A 17,104-nucleotide genomic window follows, 5' to 3' on the forward strand; every position below is an offset into this window, starting at 1 on the left:
GCAGAACCAGGTGCTCTGGCTTATTGGCTTGCTCCTCTCGTCCACCCTACAGAATAATCTGACAAACTTCCTTTTCAGTTGTATGTCTTGGGACCAGGAGCCAGGGCAGATATTCCGTAAACAGTGATTGCCCTGTTCCACCCCAGGGGTAGTCTGTAACTTCGTTTCTAAAGTATGCTTTCCCCTTCTGGGCCCTCTGAATTCCCCGTCTAGATCTTGGCCGTCAACATCCGGGGCTGTGGCATCTGGCAGAGCATTGGGGAGGCTCCCTGGGTTGGGGTTGGGGGCTTTGGACAGTCAAAACAAATGGGGTTGGGGGCTTTGGACAGTCAGCAGAACCTCACCTGATAAAGGGGCTTGGAGAGCAGTGAGGGGAATGGAGCCACCAAACCCATCAGTAAAATCAGCCTTTCTACCCTAAGACTCAGAAACAGAAAATAGGTTCCCTTTGAGTGGGGAGGACACATCAGGTTATGAATGTTTTTTCTAGGTATTTTGAGCCTGGCATTTAAGATTGCCAGCATGACTTAGAGACTTTCTTTTCCCATCCCTGAAGGGGTGCTTGCTTGGCTGCTTTATTTTCTTTTCTTCCTTTTTGTCTCTGTGGCATTAAACTTTATCTTTGTAGCCACAGGTTGAGAATGGGTACCAGTGACTGAATGAAAGAGGGAGGACAACTTATGCTTAGTAGAACTTTGGGGGAAAAATAAGAGCTGTTCAAAAATGGCATAGGCTACACATGGTTCCCCTATTCCTGGAAGTGCTCAGGTAGGATTCCTGCAGTTGGAGAGGGCTCTGGGAGATGGCCTCAGAGGCTGTTTCCCACGCTGGAATTCTGTGGCCCCCTTGCCCCTCCCCACTGCGTTTAGGGCCTCACGCAGTCACTTCATGCTCCACTCAGGGTCCTTGCACAGATCCCCTATTCCTTTTGATGAGCCACATCACCCTTTTATAGACCTGACACATAGTAGGCAGCTCAATTAAATGGAATTGCCTTGAAACATATGAGTCAAGTGTGATGTTATGTGTAAAGGGATAGCTGAGATTTTCTGTCAGGTATTAGTGAATTTTTAGCTTCACTGTTCTCTATCGTGCAGAGCTCAGCACTGAAAAAAATGAAGCAGATTTCAAAGCCAAAGCAAAGAAAAAAAAAAGGAGACCCCAAAGAAATGAACGAGTCTGTATTGTTTGTTTGTTTTTTATAGGTGAGGACACCCCTTCTGGGGAGGTTGAGTGACTTGTCCCAGTGGAACTTAAGAAGAAGTAGGGGCCAGGGCTGGGGAAGCTGGCCCCTGACTCCCCTGCTCTTTCCTGGATGCTTCTCATGGCCAGGACTTTGCTTACATTCGTTCTTAACCCCACTGGGACCAATCATTTTTATTGCCAATCTATTTTGGGGCTCTATTCTTGTGGCAGTAAATCATTCTTCCAGAGCTCTCTGTTTAACCTCTCAAAAGAGCGTGTATTGGGGGGATGCTTACATAAAGGCATTATTTTTAACCTGCTTGGCATGTTTTAGGTCTGCATCAAATGAATGTATGGAAAGTAAAGGTTTATAGTTATTCTGAAGTGTCACGGGCCCATCGTGCTGTCTATCTTTCATTATTAAAAATTCTTCTGGACTCCCAGCTATAGCCCCTCTCTTTTCAGCACACTATATGGAGAAAATCAGCAGTACTGGTGTGTCTTCGTGTTTTGATATGATGGTTTTCTCATGGAATATTGAGGGAAGCTTTTTTCATATTCATGTCCCTAACACCATTTCAGTAGCTCTCCTTCAGAATTGTCTGTCTTTAGAAATCCTGGCAGTTTTAGTTATTGTGCACAGCAATATTAATTGTTGTATTCTGAAGTTGGTCCTTTTTAATATATAGGGAGGCTAAAGAAAGTGCATTTTGGTAGTGAGTGCTTGTTTTTTTCTTTTTAAGGTGGCTTAGTGAGAATTGGTTTTAGAGGAAAGCAAGGAGGTATCTAAAAATAATCTTAGAAGTGACTTTCAAGAAATCAAAGAAGAACAGTAAAATGATCATTGAAAGAAACTTTTAATGGAGACCTTATAAACTGACTTATTGATGTGTGGGATATTGTGTTTTCCTCTTTGCAGTTTAACTATCCAAGATTTAAATGAAGCCATTTAACGATTTAAATCATTAACCAGAATTTAAATGAAGCCAGTGGTTTCTGTTCGAATTGAAGCATGTGGTTTAAATATGTTTTTTAAATGTATATTAAAATGTGTAATTAGATGGGCTTTTTAGACCTTTTAAATATTATGATAATTGGAGATTTGTTTCTATCTGGAAGTGAAATGTGTTTGAACCTGTCATAACCTTAATTGTCTGTATCTGATATTATTCTAGGTTTACTTGACTCCTTTACTGAGAAAATAAAATTTTATCTCATATCCTTTGGCGGCATTCCAGAGAAAAGTCAAATTCTTAATCAATAGCCACACTTTACTGCCTAGTAAAATCACTTATGTTGATAGAGATGAGCTGTGCTTTATTATAAAAAGCAGTAATAGCAACCCCTCTCATTCTTCCTCAGTTCTTTAATGAATTGGTTTGACTTTCTGAAGTGCATTGCCTTGACCAGTTTTTAACAGCGGTACGGCAGGAAATAGCAGCCTCTACATGGATGGTGGAAACATGAATTTGGGTGGGAATCCCACCATCCTCTGATGGAAGGTTGTAGGCTGTGAGGTCCCTTCTCTCATTTCTTCTCCTCCCCATTGTCAGCTGAGGAGACTGAGTGAACTCACAAGATAGGCTGTGTTATTTGTCTTGTGGACTGAGCTGCTCTTTTATATCTTTCCCAAACCTCTTTCCCTTTTTAGGCTGCTAGGGTGCAGTGGACTGGGTGGATTTGCAGTTGGAGGAAGTGTTACGAGGGTTTGAATGCCACAGCAGCAGACTTCTCTCTCGTGTCTTAGTCCAGGTCCTGCTACAGAGCTTTTCTGCACAGCAGTTGAAGGAGGAATGAGGATACATGGGGACTCTTATCGGTGATCCTAAATTTAGGAATTCTGGCTGATGTATTATTTAGCTGGAGCCACTCTGGGAATTCCTATGTACTATACCTCTGAACTGAGGGAAAGAATGCACAAAGAGAAAAGATTCAGCTGATTGGAAAGAGGCTGTACAAGTACCTGCTTGTTGCCTTCGTCTCCATCCCCTCCCCTCCCTGCCCTGTCCCACCTGGCCTCCTGATTGTGATCCCCTGGGTGCACAATGGGTGCCTTGCTGCCCAGCTCCTTGGCTGCCTCACTCGCCTGGGTGCCCAGCCCCTGCCAACTCCCTTTGTGCTTCACCTCTCTCTGAGTTTATGCAAATGAAATGGAGATATTTGGCTAGAATTTCCAGCATAGTCTCCCAACTTTTTGAAGTTAATAAGCTTTATATGCAGACATTCTTGTTTAGGGAAACCTTGCTCTCATGTTTATTGATTAGTTACTGCAAAAGTGCTTCGTTTTACTTCTCATTCACTAATGGAAGCAATTTGTTGGTGTCTTAATTTCTTCTTTTTTTCTCTTCTCTCCATGTAAAGAAGCCTCTTAAAACCCAAATTATTGAGCACCTGCCTAGTGAGAAAAGGGGAGAGAAGAAGGATAGTGAGTGAGTGAGAGTCTGTTAATCCAGTGGGAGGTGGATTGGACTGCAAACACTGGGTGCCCCAGAAGAGCAGAAAGGGTGCAGCTTTTTTTCCCTTTTTCCTTTATTAGAGAAGTTGTGCGTTTAGACAACAATCATGCAATAAAATACACGATTCCCAGTTTTGGTTAATAACACATGCAGGAAGATGTGCAGCGAGTACTGCAACACTCAAGTTTTAAAGATGAAAATCCTAGCACATTTGTCTCACAATATATGGTTTAACTAAAAATGTAAATGCAAATATGAAAATGTTCTTCAATAATGGCAGCAATAAAGGAAAAAGGAATCTTGAAGATGTGGATCAATGTGGGAAGAGGAAGCAAAATAAAATGAACCATAGAAACCATTTCTCTCTCTCTCTCTCTATATATATGTATATATACATTGTCATGTTTTGACAAATCTCTTAAAGACATTTCATATACATTAAAATTTTCAAATTAAAATTAAAACATTTTTCCCTAAAGCATGCAGGTCATTTACCTGCCACTTCATATGGACTAGGAAATATGAGTTCTTTTAAAATAGATTTCATACTTCTTCCTTCATTACTTCTTACGTGTGAAACCACCTAGTCCACAAGATTCTAGAGTGGGTATTTTATGACTTTTCCAAGATACACACACATATATGCATATGGACACACAATATGTACATGTATCAAGAAAAATAGACACAAATCCTATCTAAAGAATAGTCAGGGATTATACTTTTAAGTTGTGTTTTTCTTAAGTTCAAGAATAGTTTTACGTTTATGAGTCTAGGGAGTAGCACTTTTAAAATTCATTCATTAATCCTCAAAAATAAAGTAGTGGCAAAGTTAGTTACATATACGAAGGCCCAAGAACAGAAAGAAAATGAGCCCACATCATATACTAAGGCAGAATGACACTCCTTTCCTTTAAATGAAACGTATACTTAGAAATCCCTTCTTTAAAATTTTGAGTGTTGAGGTACTCAATGTGCTGTTGCCTTTTTCTGTCTGGACAGCAGCACAAATCACCAGAGTGGGAGAGTTTGTAGCAGAAAAAGTGATGACTCCATTTCTAAACATAGTTGTTGTTTTCCTTAAAGCCAACAGATTTGACTTTTCTGCCATATGGATTGCCAAGTTAATTCTTACTCAATCCAAGAAAAGCATTTTTATTTCCTCATCTCTCTTTAAAGTTCCCCTAGGCTACTTCTAGAAATTACAGGAAGCTTATTCCTACACAGGGCAATCTGAGACCCATTATCATCTTTCAAATCAACAGAAAATCTTTGCAAAATAACTCAGTTTTGTTCAAGCTTGTCTAGAGAAATGATGTATCCTGGTTTTTGCTGATATCTCATTGTTTTTATTTGTGTTTCCTTAATAACTAGTGAGACTGAATATTTATAGATAACTTATTGGCCAGTTGTACTTATTTGAATTATCTGTCCATCTATTTTCCTTTTGGACTGTTTCTTCTTATTGATTTAAGGGCGCACTTATTACATATACTAAGTCTTTGATTTGTAATCATCATTTTCTCCCAGTTTGTTAGCCTTTTTAAATTTTATTTAAAAAATTAATAAACAGTAAAACTGGCTGCTGGTGTACAGTCCTGTGAATTAACACGTGTAATCACTACCACAATCAGGAAGCAGAATAGTTTCATCACCCCCCAAATCCCCTCCTACTGCTCCTTTGTACTCATACCCTCCCCCCATCCCTGAAGCCTCTGACCATCAGCCCTGATCTGTTCTCTGTGACTAGTTTTGTCTTTTTGAGAAAGATGTATAAATGGACTCATGCAGTGTGTAGCCTTATGTGGTTGTCTTTCTTCACTCAGCATTAACTCAGCGGCTGTTCTACAGTTGGTTCACCCATCACACATACTGTGTTTTAATGGTGACAACAGCAGCACAGGGTAACAAAAACTCCTAAACCCTCCCAGCAGCAGGACTGAGAAAGGAGCAGTAGGCCATCTACCTCTGTCCTGGGAATGAAGGCCAGTGTCCCCCTGGGTGGGCCTGGGAAGCTGCCAGGACCAGCACTGCTGCAGCTTTTAGGTACCCCCACTATGGAGGGCACAGCAGCTCATCACTGGCCCTAACCAGGTTACAGACTGTTAGGGACTCAGCCTGATTGACTCATCGGGACACACTACCCCCAAGTGTCCCAGGCCTGTGGTCTCTGTGGACCACTTTTTTCATTAAGGCTTTCTCTGTCAGTCTAACTGGAAATATACTAATTTAGGACGAAGCCCAATTAGGGTGATGCTACCAAAACACAAGGTTTGCCCGTCAGATTACTCCGTATTTCTCTCCAACCAGAAAAGAGCAGACATGTGACTAATTAAAATGTTCAGTAATCTAAACTCAAATGTGTTTTCCTTCAAAATGAGGTTTTACATTTCCACAGTGCATCTATCATTAGACCAAATGCCAAAGGTTCACTCTGAAGTCTCACTAAGAAGAAACCCCAAAGGCTGTACCTATTACTAAACAGATTATTCTTATTTGTTAGAGGTAGCTTTTTAAATAAATTCACGATGATGAAAAATTCTCCTGGTACTCAAGGGAGTATTATTAGCTAAAACAAAACAAAAAATAGATTGCAGAGACATAGAATATATCTTGTTCTTTTATTTTAGAGTTGTTTCACCTCTGTCTAATTTTTGCTGTGCTTGTCCTCATTTATGTGGGTCCCCAAGCCATGAAAGCTGGTGCTAATTTGATGGATTCCAGGCCATGCATTTTCTTCATGTGGCAGCTGAGTTCACAAAATACCCTCTAAGAGTTGCTCCTCTTAGGAGAAGGTTCACATAGATTCATTAAGAGCCTGCATTTGCTTAGCTGCTCTGTGTATATGTTTCTTTCTCCATCTGAATGACAGTCTGTGAGATGCAAAATTTGCAGGATTCTTTACTAGGCATTTCTCTCATATCTCATGGCATCGTTTATTCTGGCTGGTCTCACCTCTTTGCTGGTTGCCCAGCTGATGATGGTGGGCAGTATGTTAGTGAGATTAGGCCTGTATCCTGAAACGAAGAGCTGGAAACCTCTCTCTACAGAACCTGTGCAGAATTGAGGGGCCATCGGTATAAATTTCCTGTGACAACCTGTAGTGTGGGCAAGGGGCTGTCTTTTGGGAAACTGGGGTGATGGGCGGTCTTTCAGAGGCCCAACTTCTTCTCCCTGGCTCCTGCCACACTTGCTATCATCTGAATCTGCAGCACCAGCTGCCTGGGAGCAAGGCAGGAGGTCAGGGTCCCCAGGAATCAGGGGTCAGATAATCCTTTTGGAATTATGCTCCGAAGAGAGTAAAATATGTACGTGTCGGAAGCATTAACGTACGTCAAAGGTGATGTGTTTAAAAATCTTGTTTACTTTCTTTTCTCCAAAAGCCAGTGACACCAATCTTGTCTCCCAAGAAAATTTAGTAAAGTCTTTCTCTTCCCCACTCTCTGCTGTGGCCACCACTGGGTACCATTTGAAGACCTCTTGTTTGCCAGATACCATACTAGGTGTTTTATATACTTTTTTTTTCTGTATAGAATCAAGTCCACCCTCCCAGCAGGTGAATGTTATTTCCATTTTATGGATCAGGAGACTGATTCTGAGTCAGTGCCTTGCCCAAGTTTGCACTGCTCTAAAGGGCAGCACTGAAATTTAAACCCAGGGCTGCCAACTACAAGCCCTATAGGCTGCCTCTCTCCCTAGTGGAGGACTAGAGTTGAAATTACCCCTCCCTCTGCCTAGCTTCCAACAAGGTGCTGTATTGTAATTTTAAAGTCATGAAAAATCGAGTTTATCTCCTTGAGTCTTGAGAATCAAAGCTGTAATTTACAAGTCTGACGTCAACTAAAAGTTGAAGGAAAGATTCTAGTATATAGCATGCACTTTTCTTATTTAGTCTGGGCCCTATAGTTAATTTTCTACGTCTTTCTTCTTCTCACCTAATTAAAACTGATGCTACTTTTTACATCCATCACCCTAGATCTGGTTTTCCGATTGAGGCCTGTTTTACTGGCTCCCAGCTGTCTGATAGTTTGGAAGAAATCCTGGTTGAAATGCTTGTCCTCTGTTTTCTTGGCAGTCTCTTGGACGGAAGTGTTGAAGAGGAAATCTTTGTGGCTGCTATGATTGGGGGTGGGGACGAGGGCAAGGTCAGGGGGGGATATTTTTCAACCCATTGCTATGTATGACACATTATAACAATGACTAGGGTTTCCTTTCTAAGGGTGGAGAGTGGGAAGAGACTGAGGCTGCTAAACTGCTTTTTTTAGGACTGTTTTACAGTGTGGGTGTGGTCACTCCTGGGTTCCCCATAGCTCTTTGATTGCAGCTTCTCATTTCTTTTCTGTTACTCATTGAAATGTGCATGTAGGTAATGTTGGCTTGTGGTGGGGAAATAAGGCTCTTTTCTGTCTCTCACCATCCTGTCTGGTGAGATAATCACATGTAAGGTGTGTTATGTAGGGTTCTCTACTAGGGGATGCATTTCTTGTCAGTTACACTCCCTTGCACCCTCACAATCAAAGCATGATTTTAGGATGCTTGCTTAGGTTTATACACACAGAGAACTTCTAAGATGGTGTTTCCCAGCGTCATTTCTACTTGGGAAGTATGTTCTGTTTTTCTTTATGTCTCTGAGTAACTCCACATTTTACCTTAGGGTTTTTTTGGGTTATTTTTTTAGTATGACATGATATTGTTTACTATAATAAAACTTAACATTAAATACAAAACATTTCTAAAGCTCTAAATTTCTACAGTTAAAAGCTGAACTATTATTACGTAGCTTGATTAGGAGATGGAGTATTAGGCAATGAATATTAGGTGGCTTTGTTTTATTTGCATGGTGTCTTTTTCAGCCTCCAAGCACCATTTGTTCTCTAGATCCTTTGAGGCTCAGGCTGAGCCCTCCAGCTCACCATCTTTGCAGTTTTCAATGGTAGGATCTGGAACACAAATGCAGGTTCTGGGATCACTAGGGAGGTTCAGAGATAGCTGGAGGAGGAAACTCACTGGGGTATGTTGCAGGACTCACTGGGCACCTCAGACTCTGGAGAGGCAACCTTGGACCCAGTCTACCTTGGAGTTTTCGTATTTCAGTCAGACGGTGATTGAAAGTCTGGGCTCTTGGAGGGTGCACATTACATTACCAGAATGAATATTGCCCTGTAAAAATTTATGAATTTCATTTCTTCCTGGATTTCAAGGAGTGTCTAAAGGTTTTAAGTTTTTTCATTTTTGTTTAATTTTTGCTTTTTGAAAATTTCTATAATTAAAAAATAGGATCGGCTTACTGTGTTTAATGTGCAGTTATGCATTGCTTTGGCATACTATTAGATTTTAAACTAGCTAAGGATGTACAAAGCTCACACCCATATCAATTCAGTAGAATTATAATTTCACTGTATTATTTTGGCTATTTAAAGTTTTTGGTCACTTTTAAGGTTTTCTTTTTTGTGGTGGGGGTTGTGGTAGCATAGAGAAGTACAGAGCTCATGTTCCAAGACGAGCTCACTTAGATTCCCAAATTGTTGCTATTTCACCATATTTGCTTTACCTTTCTTTTTCTGTCTCTGTTTATATTCTCTCTGCATATATACTTATAATAATTTATACGTTATTATTTTGCTGAACCACTTGAGAGCAAATTGCAGATGTGATGATGTCTCTTTACCCTTAAAAGCTTCAGTATATATGTGTTTCTGAAGAGCAAGGTCATTCTCTTGCATAATGATCAAAACCAGGAAATTAATTTTGATATAGTATCATTATATAAATCTACTGACCTTAATCATTTCAGCACTTGTCCCCCAGATGTCCTTTTTGGCTGGGAAATAAAGTTTTGGTTCAGTATCTCATTCAGGACCACATCAGTGTATTTGGTTGCCCTGTCACTTTTGTTCTTTAATTTGGAACACTTGCTCTGTCTATGTCTTTCGTCACATCGGTATTATTGAAGATGAAAGGTCAGTGTTTTTGAAGAACGTCCCTCAGTGTTGGTTTTGTGGATCCTTATGTTTAGATTCAGGTCAGGCATTTTTGGGAGAAGGATGTGTCCATCACAGAGCATCATCCCAGGAGTCACCTGATGCTGGCTTGACCCACTGTGGTGATGTTCACTTTGGCCACAGGGTTCAGGTGATGACCACCTGCTTTTTCCACTTCATTTTTCCCCCATGTAATTAACATTTTGGGGGGATATAATTTGAGACCTGTTCTTTTCTGCTTTTGTCTGCGCCTTGTGACATGCATTGATTATTTTTACCGTAATCAGTTATTAGTGTAATTGTTTCCAAATGGTGATTTTCTTTCCCTACCTACCTTATTCCTTCTCTATTTAGTTGGCTTTCTACTGTAAGACAGATGTTTTCCTTCTGCCCCATTTACTTATTTATGTTTGTATGGCATATGGATTTCTTTTTTATTCAGTGAGCTATTATTATATAGTTTGATGGTCAGATTGTCTGAGATGGGGTCTGTAGCGGTCTCTCCATGCTCGCTCCTTTGTCTTTTGTGACCTGTCCCCATCATTCTCCATGCACTGTCTTATTTTCTGCCACAATAAGATGTCTCAGGTTCATCTTGTTCTTTCCATCCTCCAGCCCTGGAAGCAGCCCTTTCTCCATGGAGCTCTGTTCCATCTAAGCAGATGGATGGTATTTAGAAGCCTAGTTCTGGACACTAAGTGTATGCATTACATCAGAGGTGCCAATGCTTCTGGAATCTTTCAGTGGACAGAGCTAGGAATACGTGTATATATATATATACACACACGCGCGCGCGTGTGCACACATATATGCATGAATTACACATATGCATACATAACTATTTTTGCACCTATCTGTGAAAACCCTGAGTTATACTGATGTCTTCACTTGCAGTCCAGTACCACAGGGCTCCTTTTAGTCTTTCCCTTGTCCATGTTTGTGATTTCCTTTTCTTGTACTGAGAAACTTGGCTCCCTTTCTCTTCAGTATCTTATTTACTCAATCCTAGAATATGCAGAAAGTAGTTTCAAAATGCTAATGCATACCACGTGGATAGACAAACCTACCTCTTCAAGTTTAAACTGTTCCAGTCAGCAGTTAGTGGTCAGCTTCTGTTCAGCTGAGTGCCTTGTCAGTTAGTCACACAAACAAAATAGATGAAGTAATGCTCTGGAGCTCCCCAGAGGCGTGTTTAGGAAAAGAGCTGCCAGACTCCATCACCAGCTTGCTCTCTGATGATGGTGAAGCACAAATTTGAAAACTGAGTAGCCAAAAAAAGAGAAGGAGGTAATTTCTAATAGGTTTGGTTTATAAAGGTAACTGGTATGGAAAAAATTACTTACCTTTCTCTCAGTGTACTAATTGCTGGAAAAGAAGAAGAAAAAAGAAAGTATCTCCCTGTCTGTAAGAGATGGGATGAGAATGAGTATGTGACAGGCTGAAGATGTTGGGACTCATCTTTTCTCAAGAACCCATTGAATTTACAGGGAAGGGAAAGAAGCTGAATTCCTATGTTGGAGTAAGTCATGAGTCATGAGATGAAAGAGTGTTGCTTGCTACACTTCATTGACTAAATAGTTCTTCCCAGAAACCACCTGCAGTGGATTTCATGTGACTAGGCTGTATTGTTGGTGCTGAATTTCTGGGAAGTCTGTCTGGCTCTCAGTTCCAGAAATTGTAGAATGGTGGGTGCAGCTCTTACATTACAGGCGAAGGAATATTTGCTGTTAGTTGTTTTTTCTACATTACATAATGACACAGAATATCATGTTTATTAGATTGTCTTGTGGAAAATTTGGTCTATACATCTGGAAGCCCTTCCTACAACTAGAGATTTTAGAAAGAAAGAATCAGAATCTGTTTATTAATTTTTTAAAGTGTAAAGGCTTTTGATATTTAGGAATCATGACATGGAGAGGAAAAGATGACTAGGGGAAATGGGAGTGATTGCTAATAGGTATGAGGTTTCTTTTGGGGTGATGAAAATGTTCTGGAATTAATAATAGTGATATTTGCGTAGTCCTGTGAATATACTAAAAACTACTGAATTGTACACTTTAAAAGTGAATTTTGTTACTTGAATTATATCTCAATTTTTTTTTAAAAAGGTCATGGCTAAATATATAACACATTTTCAGATTCTTAAATAACTCCATTTACCGAGTGCTTGCTGTGTCAGTGATTTAATTTTCTTAGCACCCTGCAGGGCAGGCAGTGGTGGCCCATTTTGTGCCTGGGAAACCGGAGCTCTGGGAGGTCATTTAACTTGCTCCAGACCAGATTGCTGTTAGGGACAGACCTGAGGACACTGAGTATCCAGGGATATTCTGCTCAGAGTGAATTAGATGCCTGGGCAGAAGCGAGAGTTTGCCTGATAATTGACTTCTATTCTGGTAGGCATATAATGCTGAAGTCTTTGACATCCTGCCACCCCTTTCTTTGGTGTCAGGGAGAGAAAACAGAACGCATTCCCATTGCAGATGGAGGCTGTGGGGCTTGCCTCTGCTGAAGGAGGCTGTGGGTAAGTCCTGATGGGCGTAGTCTTCATTTGATGGAGTGTTTGGCAATTTTATAGAAACCTTTAACTGTCCCACTGAAAATTTCCAGTCAAAAAAAAAAAGGCTGCGTCCCTCTGGAGTGTTTGAGACCTGGTGGTGCGTTTTCGGGTAGTGAAGGGCACAGCAGATGTAGTTGAAGCTGGCGCTCCTCAGTTTTCCTTATGGCCATTCTAGGGACAGCTGCAGGAAGAGGTAGCTTTCTGCTTGTGCCTGCTTAACAGAAGATCTTCAGGGTAAGAATCACAGCCAAGGCTTTCCTGCCAGTGCAGGATTTATGTTCATGTATATTAGAGTCATCTTTGCTCACCTGAAGATAAGGCAGAGACGCAGACTCTGGAGTATGCTGTGGAGCCTTGTACTCATTTGCATAAAATCACAAGTGCTGTGCTGCAAGAATGTTCTCTGTGCCTGTTTTAGAATAGAGTTGACACTTCACACAGAGTATTCCACCTTCACTTAAAAGGAGAAGTCTCAGGAAGAAGAATTTGTGTGGTTTTGGAAGTTACTTTTGGTTATGGTCCCTGAAAGAAATGAACCACCAAAGCCTTTTTTCCTTTTTGGCATCTTGAAACCTTTCCCACTGGTTATATATTTGTCTTTAAAAAACATAGAGCAGGTTGGGGTCTTGACTGCTGTGCAGAGGGCCTGCAGAGGGCCCGTGAGGTCTGGTGCTCCTGCTGGGGGTTGACCTTTTGTGATGTTTGGTTTGTCATCTTTGTTACTTATTTCGAATGCTTAGCTCAGAATTGCTTAGCATTTGAAGTCGTTTTTATCTTCAGAGGCCTTTATGGGCATTCTTGAAAATACATGATACTGTGTAATGAATCAACTGTTTATCCTTTGAGCAGCATCAGTATTACCTGTGCCACACAGCTGGAGAAGACAAAAATGATACTGTGTCCAGTGGGAGTTTATATTCTAAAGCAGCAAGATGATTAGGCAGATTTTCTCTTTTGGCCTATTTTAAAAATGTGCTGAGGAATAATGTAGAAATTAAAATTATCAGAGATGCTAGACTGGTAAGTCTACCTAATTGAAATTGCCCTCAAGGTGAAAATGAAATTTGAGATGCTTTTAAAAAGACATAGTACATTTCCTCCCATTTATCGCACATTTATTGATGGGTCATATTTTTCCTGTTCTACAGGTGATGATTCCATTGAAGGCTAAGGGCTCGGTTCTGTTCCATTACTCGTCTCTTTGTACCACCTGAAACTTCTCATTTTGTTTGCTCAGTCTAGGAAGGTGCTTTGTAAGCAAGCTTGCGTATGAGTCACAGACACACATTTCTGAGTTTCAGACCAGATCAGTCCACCTGCTTTACAAGGGTGGGCCTTTAGGGAAGCGCTGTGTCATCTTGCCCCCATTTGCCTCTCCAGTCCCCATTAGACCCCTGTCCCCTGTACCCCCCCTGCCCCATACACACACCTTGTATGTGTCCTGTGTTCCTATCTGTACACCTTCGTGTTTGGTCCCCCACCCGCTTGGTTTTCTGAGGTTCAAGCATCACTTCCTTTGGGAAACTGCTCTGGTCTATCCTTACCCTGCTGCAGTGGGTCTTCATTGTTCACATGACCTGTTGTGTAGAATTGGATTCTTCTCCACCTTTCTTTGAGCGGTACTTCTTCCTTTATCTGCAGATGTGAGTCATTGGGCTTCCAGTTCCAGTGCGAGCAAGTATGGACACCAAGTAGCAGCTCAGTAGATGGGGCTTGTAGTTTGTGCCTGTGGTTCTTTAACCCAGACATTATCAGAATCACCTGGAAAGTTTTTTTAGAAATACATATTCTCTATAGATTGTGATTTAGCTGATCTAAAATAGGGTCCTGAAATCTGTATTTGGAAAAAGCCATACATAGCTGGGTTTAGGAACCACTGAGGTTTACCAAAGCATCATGTTAGTTGTGGGCTGTTGGGTCATGGCCAGTTTTGGGTAGGATGTGATATGTCCAGTTTGCAAAATCATTTCATTGATGTATCTGGAAGGAATAGAGAAAGTGAACATTGTGATGGTTGGGTTCTGGTGTCAGCTTGGACAGGTGATGGTGCTCAGTTCGTCTGGTCAGGCAGGCACTGCCCTATCCGTTAGTACAAGGATATTTCATGGCTGGTTGGTAAGCCAGAACTCTTCAGTCAGTTGATTGCATTTGTGGCTGATTACATCTATGATCAGCTAAGGCATGTCTCCACAAACCAGAGAATCCAGTCAGTTGAATTTGATCCACTAGCTGAAGACTTCTAAGGGAGAAGAGAGAATTTTCACTGTTTCTTCAGCCAGCAAGCCTCTTCTGTCAAGTTCGTTGAGAACCTTCATCGGAATTGCCAGCCTTGCAGCCTGCTCTATGGATGCTGAACTTTTGCATCCCCATCGTTGAGTGAGACACTTTAAATCTCATGTTTACAGATGTCTCCTGTTGGTACTGTTTCCCTAGAGAACCCTGGCTAATACTCTGTCCATTTATGATGGGGGCATTCTTTGTGAAGGAAAAGGGTCTTTGCTCATTGAGGAGCTCACCTCCAGTCTGGCTTGCTGCTATGTGAACAGAAGGCACAGTTAGCCCTCCAAACTCTCATTTGAAGTCATTGTGTTGCCATAGAGATGTTATGTAGTGTTGAGAGAGATTAGAGAAATCACATCGTAAATTATCAGAACAGATGGCTTGTAATTTAACACTCTCCCAGCCAAAGTTCTTTGTACTGATATTTGAGAACATTTAAAAATATCAGTTCTTACTTTGTTCCATCACCTGTAAAAATGGTACAGTTCATCCTCAGTAAAATTTTAAATGGGTATTATATATGCCATATAGGTACATGTATACACATGTGTAATGTAAAGTGATAGTGATGTAAGTTGGGGGAATAGTTAAGACATTTTTAGAGTATTTTCTGACTCTGTTTTTAGATCCTATGTGTAATTGTTACTTCTTTTTTCAGTTCCACTTGACTTACAGATTTCATACTCTCCCTTATTATTTAGTTAGCACCAGTCAAGGATTAATTATTATCCTCTGGGTTGGAAAATAATTAAGATGTAGTCTCAGCTTCATTTGAAAAGGAATAGTCCAAGATCATGCAGATAGATTCAGACAGACTCTTTACTTCCAAAGTGTTTTTGTATGAGATCAACTAAATAAAGGATATTTTCTATAAGAAGACCTCTCACATTTTTCCTTTTTTCATGTTCTAATCTGTAGATTGGTATGCAAACTCTTTAAAAATCGTATCCCTCATTGAAGACGATTATTCTTTGTCTCCTGCAGGGAGCTGCAACTTGACTGGAGTTTTGGCAGATACACCACTCATACACACTGTTAATTATGATTTACTTTGTGTAAATGAACTGAGTGGATATGTGTCTAAAACACTTTAAATTAAGGAAATGATGATCTTACTAGTGTAATTTTATATACATTAAAACTTATTTTGTTTTTAAAGCATTATCGTTAACACATGTATTAACACGGCTATTTTAGGCTGCTTTACTCTTACATGCTTAAAACTTCAGGAATCTTAGGTTCTCCATTCGGACATTTTCACTTCTCAAGTGTTGTACATTAACAGGTGTGTACAGAAAATTAACAAGCAAGGTTTCTGTTCTCCAAATAATACCTGAGTTGCTTGTGTGTGAATGCATGTTTTAAACTGAGTCTAGACATTAGCGGTATAGGGCACTTGTCTTTGAATCCTTGCTTGCTGCTATAGTACTTTTTACAGGTCTGTACTGTATATTGATGGTATATTAAAAAAAGAAAAAGTACTTGGTAATTATGTAGCAAAAAGCAATTGAAAACAGTCTTATCAGAATGGGTCAGAGCCATCCAGAGTGAAGGAAAAATATAGGAACGGGCTATAATTTCTTTGATAAGCATGTCACACTGTATAGCAAGGTTGGCTCAACTGACTAGTAGCTGACTTGCCTTGAATGACTTGGGAAAATATTGCCGACTTTGTCAGAATGTTATAAGAGGAAGTTATTTGACTCTGTAAAATCACATCCTTGGCATTAGGCAAGAAAAACAGGTAGAATCTTCCCAGGAATGTGATTTCCTTCAAAGGCAGAAAGTCCTTATAGGGCTCAAGCCCATGATGTAGTTTTCCTGAGATTGATTATGAGGAAGATTTGGCTCAGACCTCCCCATCAGCCAACAGGTGGTTTTCTATGACCTTCTTTCTCATTAGTGGGGCTTTTTTTTTTAAACCTCTGGTCAGAGTTGGAACGAATCCTGTTTCAGCCCTCTCAGCTAAAACAACTTATATTGATGGAATTGTCTTTTTTCTCTTAATAATCTTATAAAATTATTCCCTTTTTTGTCAGTGAACTCTTCAGAAGGAAATTTCTTTATGGAAGTGTCTGCATGTTTAATTCAAACTCATCTTTTCACATACAGACCCTGGACCCTGAATTGTTGCTGTCAGTTTTCTTATTGATTTACGTTAGAAACACTAAGAGCATGTAAAATCCCCATGAACTATGTGAACCTGGAACACTCAATGGTGGCAGAGCAGATGGCTCTTTCCAGTTGACCTTTGGATGGTCAGTGGTGTAGAGCCAAGTGTCTCTAAATAAAGTCAGGATACTCTCAAGGAAAAAAAAATTGAATGAGAGCAGTTCCCCTCTGCCCTTTAAAACCTCCTAGCACTTATCTTTTTATTGTATTCTTCCTGCTGACCATCCATCTTTATTTGGGAGGCTCTGTGTCTCTACTTTTTTGATGGACTTTCCTCTGTTTAGAATAGCGACTCACCCAGAGATAAGTCCTATGGCCTCAGCCCTTCCCAGATAGAGCCTAGCCAACCCAAAAGTTACCTTTATAAAAGGAGCCCTATAAATAACTGTCACAAATGCTCATTCAGAACTGTTTTCACTGTCACCAGTGGTCTCAGTTCTGAGCCTAGGTGTCTGGACTACAGAGGTATAGTA

The 17,104-nt window shown here is 40.4% G+C and overlaps 1 protein-coding gene across 3 annotated transcripts in view; it reads left to right on the forward strand.

Annotated features, from left to right (window-relative positions):
- The window catches only part of TRIO (trio Rho guanine nucleotide exchange factor), a 466,986-nt gene that overhangs the window by 1,980 nt on the left and 447,902 nt on the right, over nt 1–17,104 (forward strand). The window lies entirely within an intron of this gene.

This window comes from Tamandua tetradactyla, chromosome 9, assembly GCF_023851605.1.
Source record: "Tamandua tetradactyla isolate mTamTet1 chromosome 9, mTamTet1.pri, whole genome shotgun sequence".
Lineage (NCBI taxonomy): Eukaryota > Metazoa > Chordata > Mammalia > Pilosa > Myrmecophagidae > Tamandua > Tamandua tetradactyla.